A 7,570-nucleotide genomic window follows, 5' to 3' on the forward strand; every position below is an offset into this window, starting at 1 on the left:
AACATATCAACATAACTAGGTCTACCTTCCAAAATTAAGCAAAGTCACTTTGTAATTGAAGTATTTTTCATGACCAGGAAATAGTGTTACATTAATTAGCCAAATAATTGATCCTGGAATTGTTATTTGGTTGTAAGTATCTGAATTATTAAAATAATTTTCCCATTTATAGGCCTAATGTAGATGTCTTGTGAGTCTTGCCTTGGAGATAGATATTTTATCTCCATCAAGACTTTTGTCCTAGAAGAGAATTTTGTGTTGGATCTGTTGCTGAGATTGTGGCATGTGCTTCTCTTATGCTCCTCACTGAGAGTTTACTACTGCTAAAGTAAGTCAGCCCCATTTTTTCATGCTTCTTCATAAATACTTTAGTATTAATAGTAAAAATCATAATAATCTGACTTTTTCATGTTCATAGTGTTTTTCAGCAGAGGAACTGTCTTCACGCACATTTTCTTCACGTATCTTTATCACAAATCAGTGATGGAAATTTTAATTCTCATTTTCAAGATAGCAAAAGAAAGTTCAGAGGTACAGTGACATAATTAAGGTGGCACAGCTAGGATGGGCAGAAGATGGCCTCAGACGAAAGGCTACCGGTTCTCTGAGTCCAGCCCACTAGCCCCACACATATTGATGTTGAAAGAGCTTGGCCTCGGTTGGGTTTCAAACAGACGTTATTACATTAATATCTTTAAGTATCTTAATTAGGTCTTTCAGGAAGGAAAAGAAATTATTTGGTCACCAAAAACAGCCTGAGGATTCCAACTCGAAAGAGTGAGTCTGTTTCAGATCACTAGATAGGGTGGTGGCTCCATTTGGCCAGGAAACTTTAACATAAACGATGAACCATGTGTAGCAGGGGATGCTTGGATAAAGCCCCTGGTCTATGAGGAAATGTGACTGTTCGTGGTATGTGCACCCAACACCTACAGCAAACACTCCCACGGCCACCAGTGTTGGATTCAATTAAACATTAAATTCATCATCTTTAGCAAGGAAAGAGAACAGCAAACAGTTGCTCTCTCATGGCTAAACACCCCTCGGATTTGCTGGCCTTTGATTTATTGGAAGAAACCTGCTGGGAAGAACATACTGTGTAGCTGATTAATGTCAGCTTCTGTCATCAGTTTCCACTTAGATTCTTGGCCAGCCCTGACATCTCCTCCCTTAAGGATCCAGAAGAATTTGAGGGCTGATCCAAGAGCTTTACTGGCATGGGATTTGCAGAATGTGGTGTTTGCAAAATAAGGAAGATGAATGGAAGTGGAATCCCATGTTCTCCACTGGACTTGTTTCTTTAATTCATTTCTCCAGAGGCCCCGCTCCATGCCAGGACCACACTAGCAAGGGGACGGAGGCAAGTGTGTTCCCAGGCCCCAATACAGATGTCTTGCATTTCCTGTGCTGCTTTATGTGCTGGCTTCTTGGAGCTTGTCAAACTGGGAAGGGGTCCGAGGAGGAATGTAGTACACATTCACCATCAGAACCTTTACCAGAACCCCTTGGACAAAGCCTGCAGAAGTGGGCCCACAAAGAGCAGACCCCATCATCCACTGAGCAGTTAAGACCCAGAGAAGACCTGCTGCTCCCCAGGTGAGGCACACAGGCCTGATGTTTCACAGTCACGCAACACCAGTTTGCTTCCCCCAGTGATCAACTATGGGGCAATGGCATTGTATTTAAATCAAGCAGAATTTCCTATATGTGTTCTTCTTGGTTTTCTGTTGGAGGAAATGCCCATTATTTGAGTTTTAAAAAATGATTTTACCTTTTTTCCTTTCCTCTAGTATGCAAAGGATCTGGAAAGAGGGGGTTATTTTAACAAGACTCTAAGCCCTCTCCTTCCTGAACTCATTGTTGCATTCAAGAAGGAAGGAAGGAAGGAAGGAAGGAAGGAAGGAAGGAAGGAAGGAAGGAAGGAAGGAAGGAAGGATTTCAACTGAGAAAGAAAAATCTGTTCTGGTCATCTGTTCATGTTTGACAAATCATCACAAAACCTGGAGGTATAAAATAGCAATCATTTTATTATATCTCATGGTTTTTTTAAGTCAGGAATTTGAGAGAAGGTGGGATAGACAGTTCTGGCATTGAGTATCACATGCAGTTGTCCTCAGGAGCTAGAAAAGCAGGAGCTGAAGTGAAGCCAGTAGGTGCATGCTGGGGTTTCCCTTCCCCTGTCTCTGCTTCTCCTTATCCCTCTTCATATAATCTCAGGAAACTTCATTGTGGTCTTTCCACCTGGGCTAATTTGGGCCTCCTTATAGCATGGCAGCCTCTGGAAAGTCAAAGTGCTTACATGGTGACTAAAGGCTTCAAGAGTGTGTATTCCAGTGGGCTCAACTATTGTGCTATTTTTAGTATACTTGTGTTTGAAGATGAACAGAGGCATTCAAGATTATTTTTAATGGCTTGGAGTTACTTCCTTATCCTTTTACTAATCAATCATAAAGATTTGGTAGGAGGTGAGACCAAATTACTTCTATGTTCCTCTTCAAATCTATTTGTCTACTGTTGTTGATTTTAGTTATTCTGACAGGTGTGAGGTAATAGTTCATTGTAGTTTTGACTTGTATTATCCTGATGATAAATGATGTTGAGCATCTTTTCACGTGCCTGTTGGCCATCCGTATGCCTTCTTTGGAAAAATGTCTATTCATGTCTTTTGCACATTTTTTAAATTGGATTATTTATTTTCTGGGTGTTGAGTTTTATAAGTTTTTTTCATCTATTTTTATCATATATGTCATTTGCTAATATTGTCTTCCATTCCATAGATTGCCTTTTTTTTATTGTTTTCCTTCACTGTGAAAAAGCTTTTGATTTTGATACAGTCTCAACACTTTATTTTTGCTTTTGTTTCCCTTGCCTCAGGAGACATACCTAGAAAAAAGTTGCCATGGTAGATGTCAAAGAAGTTACTGCCTGTGCTCCTTTTTAGGATTTTTATGATTTCAGATATCACATTTAGGTTTTTCATCCATTTTGAATTTATTTTTGCATCTCATGTAAAGAAAGTAATTCAGTTTCATTCTTTTGCATGTAGCTGTATAATTTTCCCAACACCATTTGTTGAAGAGACGTTCTTTTTCCCATTAGATATTTTTTCTTTCTTTGTCAGAGACTAATTGACCATATAATTTTGGACTAATTTCTGAGTTTTCTATTCTGTTCTATCGATCTATGTTTTTGTGCCAGTAACATACTGTTTTGATTATTACGGCTTTGTAGTATAACTTGAAGACTGGAATTATGATGCCTCCAGCTTTGCCTTTCTTTTTCAAAGTTGCTATGGCAATTTGGGGTCTTTTTCGGTTCCATACAAATTTTAGGATTGTTGTTCTAGCTCTGTGAAAAACGCTGTTGGTAGTATAGACATTTGGATAGTATAGACATTTTAACAATATTTATTCTTCCAATCCATGAGCATGGAAGTTCTTCCCATTTCTTTGTGTCATCTTCAATTTCTTTCATTGGAGTTTTATACTTTTCAGAGTACAGAGTGGCTAAAATCAACAACACGAGAAACAACAGACATTGGCAAGGATGTGTAAAGGAGGAACCCTCTTGCACTATTGGTAGGAATGCAAACTGGGTACTGTCACACTGGAAAAGAGTATGAAGGTTCTTCAACAAGTTAAAAAATAGAACTACCATATGATGCAGTAATTTCACTACTAGGTATTTACCCAAAGAATACAAAAATACTAATGCAAAGAGATACATGCACCCTGATATTTATAGCAGCATTATCGACAATAGCCAAACTATGGAAACAACCTAAGTGTCCATTGACTAATGAATGGATAAAGGTATGAGATACACATTCTCTGTCTCTCTCTCTCTCTCTCTCTCTCTCTCTCTCTCACACACACACACACACACACACACACACACTATGGAATATTACTGAGCTATAAAAAATAATGAAATCTTGCCTTTTACAATGAGATGGATGGAGCTAGGGTATGATATGCTATGTGAAATAAGTCAGCCAGAAAAAACAAATATCATGTGATTTCACTCATATGTAGAATTTAAGAAACAAAACAAATGAGCAAAGGGGGAAAAAGGAGAGAGAGACAAACCAAGAAACAGACTCTTAACTATAGAGAAAAACAGATGGTTACCACAGACAGGAAGTGGGGGGGGTGGTGGTAAAATAGGTGATAGGGATTAAGGAGTGCACTTGTGATGAGTACCGGGTGTTATATGGAAGTATTGAATCACTTTATTATATACCTGAAACTAATAGTCGGCTGTATGTAAACTAACTGGAATTTAAATAAAACTGAAAAAAAAAAAAAGACTTACCTGTCTGGAATCCTATGGAGTATTGTTACTAGGTGTCTCTTCTTAAAAGTGAGACAATAGTGACTCTACTGGGACGCCTGAGTGGCTCAGCGGTTGAGCATCTGCTTTTGGCTCAGGGCGTGATCCCAGAATCCCAGGATCAAGTCCCACATTGAGCTTCCTGCATGGAACCTGCTTCTCCCTCTGTCTGTGTCTCTGCCTCTCTCTCTCGGTGTCTTTCATGAATAAATAAATAAAATCTTTTAAAAATAATAGTGACTCTACTAATGCTTACTGAAGTGTCAGGTACTGTTTTGTATACTTTTCATGCATTGAATGATTTAATTATTACAAATATGCTAGAGATTGGAACTATTTTTTTTCTTTTGCAGATGAGAAAAAAAGAAGTACAGAAACATTGAGCAACTTGTCAAAAGTCACTCAGCTGGTAAGTGGCAGAGCCAGGATTTAAATTCAAGCAATTTGATTTAAGAGATTATCTTCTGGGGTGTCTGTATAGCTCAGTCAGTTAAGCATCTGGCTTCAGCTCAGGTCATGATCCTAGAGTCCTGGGATGGAGCTGTACTTCAGGCTCCCTGTACAGTGGGGAGCCTACTTCTACCTCTCCTCCCCGCTCATACTCTCTCTTGCTAATTCTGTGTCTCTATCAAATGAATAAATAAAATCTTAAAAAAAAAAAAAAACATCATCAGTTTAAGCTGGTTTCACATTTAAGTCACAGAGAATTTTTGACATGTTTGTTCTTTACATGCACAAGGGATAAGACCTCTTAGACAAGCATCTGGAAATCTAACTGAAGAAACAAGCAGCATGTGACAGATCTTAATAAGGACTCCAGGCAAAGGTTATAAGAGCCATAAAAGGAAGAGAACTGGGAGTGAGCTGAGCTTCCCTTTGGAGGAAGAAACTTAAAAGGACTCTTAAGAGCAGACTGAGGGGGGCACTTGATGGGATGAGCACTGGGTGTTATACTACATGTTGGCAAATTGAACTCCAATAAAAAAAAATACAAAAAAAAAAAAAAAAAGAACAGATGAGCATGAGAAAGATGGATTTGACAATCTAGGTGGTGGGAGGAACTATGCCACATAGCTGGTAATATTGCCAGTTCCAGTCTTAAATTTCTTTGGGTCCTGACCATTAGATTGTCACCTTAAGGGAGAAAAGAGGACAGTGCTCCTCCATAAGGTTGGGACAGAGATGAGAGGCCTCTGAAACCCAGAGCATTTAGTCTCTTTCTGGACCCCCCAACAAACTGCATAGAACTCCTGAAATCAGATGACATCTGGCTTCCTCTGGGGAAAATGGTTGTGGAGCCAGAGCCTTGAAAATAAATTAGTTGCCACTAATTCTCTGTCCTCATCTTCACCTGCCAGGGACTGAAAACCCTCTTTTTCCAGGCAGGAATTATGAAAATGGAGAAAGACGCCATTTCCCTCAGACCCACAGTGTCACCCAGCTGCTGCTAGGTGGACCTTGAGCTCAGGAAGCAAAGATCATACCCACCTTCCTCACTAATGTGTCCCCAGTAAGTGACATGTGATCTGTATTCAGTAAATATGTGTTAAGTAAGTGACCGAGTGAAGTAATTTATGAATAAATGAACAAGTGGGATTTCTGCGTCTATGTTTATCGGAGATATCAACCTATAATTTTCTTTTTCTAGTGTCTTTGTCTGCTTTTGGTATCAAGGTGATGCTGGCCTTATAGGATGAATTTTAAAGCTTTCCTCCCTCTTCTATTTTTTGGACTAGTTTAAGAAGAATTGGCATTATCTCTTCTTTAAACATTTGGTAGAATCTTCCTGTGAAGTTATCTGGTCCTCAACTTTTGTTTGTTGGGAGTTTTTTGATTACTGATTCAATTTCATTGCTAGCAATCTATTTTAGTGCTAGTATCTATCTATCTATCTATCTATCTATCTATCTATCTATCTATCTATCTATCATCTATCCATCCATCCATATCTATCTATCTATCTATCTATCTATCTATCTATCTATCATCTATCCATCCATCCATCCATACATCCATCCATCCATCTATGAATGACAGAATATTACTCAACCATAAAAAAGAATGAACTCTTGACATCTGCAAAAACATGAGTAGACCTAGAGGATATAATGCTCAATGAATAAGTCACACAGAGAGAAATAAATGCTGTATGATTTCACTCATATGTGGAATTTTAAGAAACAAAACAAGTGAACAATCAAACAATCAAAAAATAAAAGAGAGAAACAAACAAACAAAAGAGACTTGAAGAACAAACTGGGGATTGCCAAAGGGGAGGTGGGAGAGTCAATGGCTGAAATAGATAAAGAGGGTTGAGAGTACATTTATTGTGATGAGCACTGAGTAATGAAAAAAATAATGAAAAGAAACAGGTGAATTTGTATGGGTGGATTTGGAAACCAACAACAGGAATCGGAAGCATTATAATGAAGATGAGATTGTCCCTCCTATTACCTAAAAAGGCAGGTAGTCTGAGGTGAGAGTCCTGTGTCCAGAGACCTGGCTTTCTCCTGAGTGGTACTATTCCCACTTCCCTCTAGAGGCATTGAAACAATGTGTTGGAACACTGAAAAGACCAACCAATGTAAAATTTGCTACACTTAATTCTGAAACCTCTTTTCCCAGGTACTCAGAATTCAGGTTTGAATCTATTTGGGGGTAAACTGAACTCTAGAATTATCACAAACATACAGCTCTGGATGGTCCTTGCTGTTCCTCCTTGCTTATATTTGAAGCATTCTTACATGGTACCAAAATCAACTCAATGTGATGTTATCTTTGTCAGCAGGTGTCTTAGTCTGAATGCCCCAATAAACAGAAAGCTCATTATCCTTTTGATAAACTGCTCCCTTGTTGTATAATAGCATTTATTGTAGGAAAGGATTTCCCCAAAAGGAAACAAGCTGTGATCTCCTGGTGAGAAACATTAAAGCAGACTTTTACCATCTCAAAATAACTCTTCAGAATGAATTAAGACCCTGGATAAAAAACTAGTTTGCCCCAACTACCAGTAAATGATAATTTTTTTGATGACTTGGGAGATTAGAAAATTTAAATGTGGTCTGGATATTAGATTTACTGAAATCTTACTGAAATGGAAAAAAAAAAGTGGTAAATAATTGACTGGAAAGTATGGGTTTCCAAAACAGAATGTATGGTGTATACAAAGCAGGATCTTATTTTTACAAACATAATACAGTTAATATAATAATAAAGTATACCTAATAATAAATATGTT

General features: G+C 38.1%; 1 long non-coding RNA gene across 1 annotated transcript; it reads left to right on the forward strand.

The window, feature by feature from the left end:
- The first annotated feature begins 1,883 nt into the window (after window positions 1-1,883).
- LOC119869749 lies at window positions 1,884-5,829 on the forward strand. The gene is made up of 3 exons (XR_005371824.1): window positions 1,884-2,006; window positions 4,686-4,741; window positions 5,715-5,829. It is a non-coding gene; the product is annotated as an uncharacterized LOC119869749 (long non-coding RNA).
- The last annotated feature ends 1,741 nt before the right edge of the window (window positions 5,830-7,570 follow it).

The sequence above is a fragment of the Canis lupus genome, chromosome 17, assembly GCF_011100685.1.
Source record: "Canis lupus familiaris isolate Mischka breed German Shepherd chromosome 17, alternate assembly UU_Cfam_GSD_1.0, whole genome shotgun sequence".
Lineage (NCBI taxonomy): Eukaryota > Metazoa > Chordata > Mammalia > Carnivora > Canidae > Canis > Canis lupus.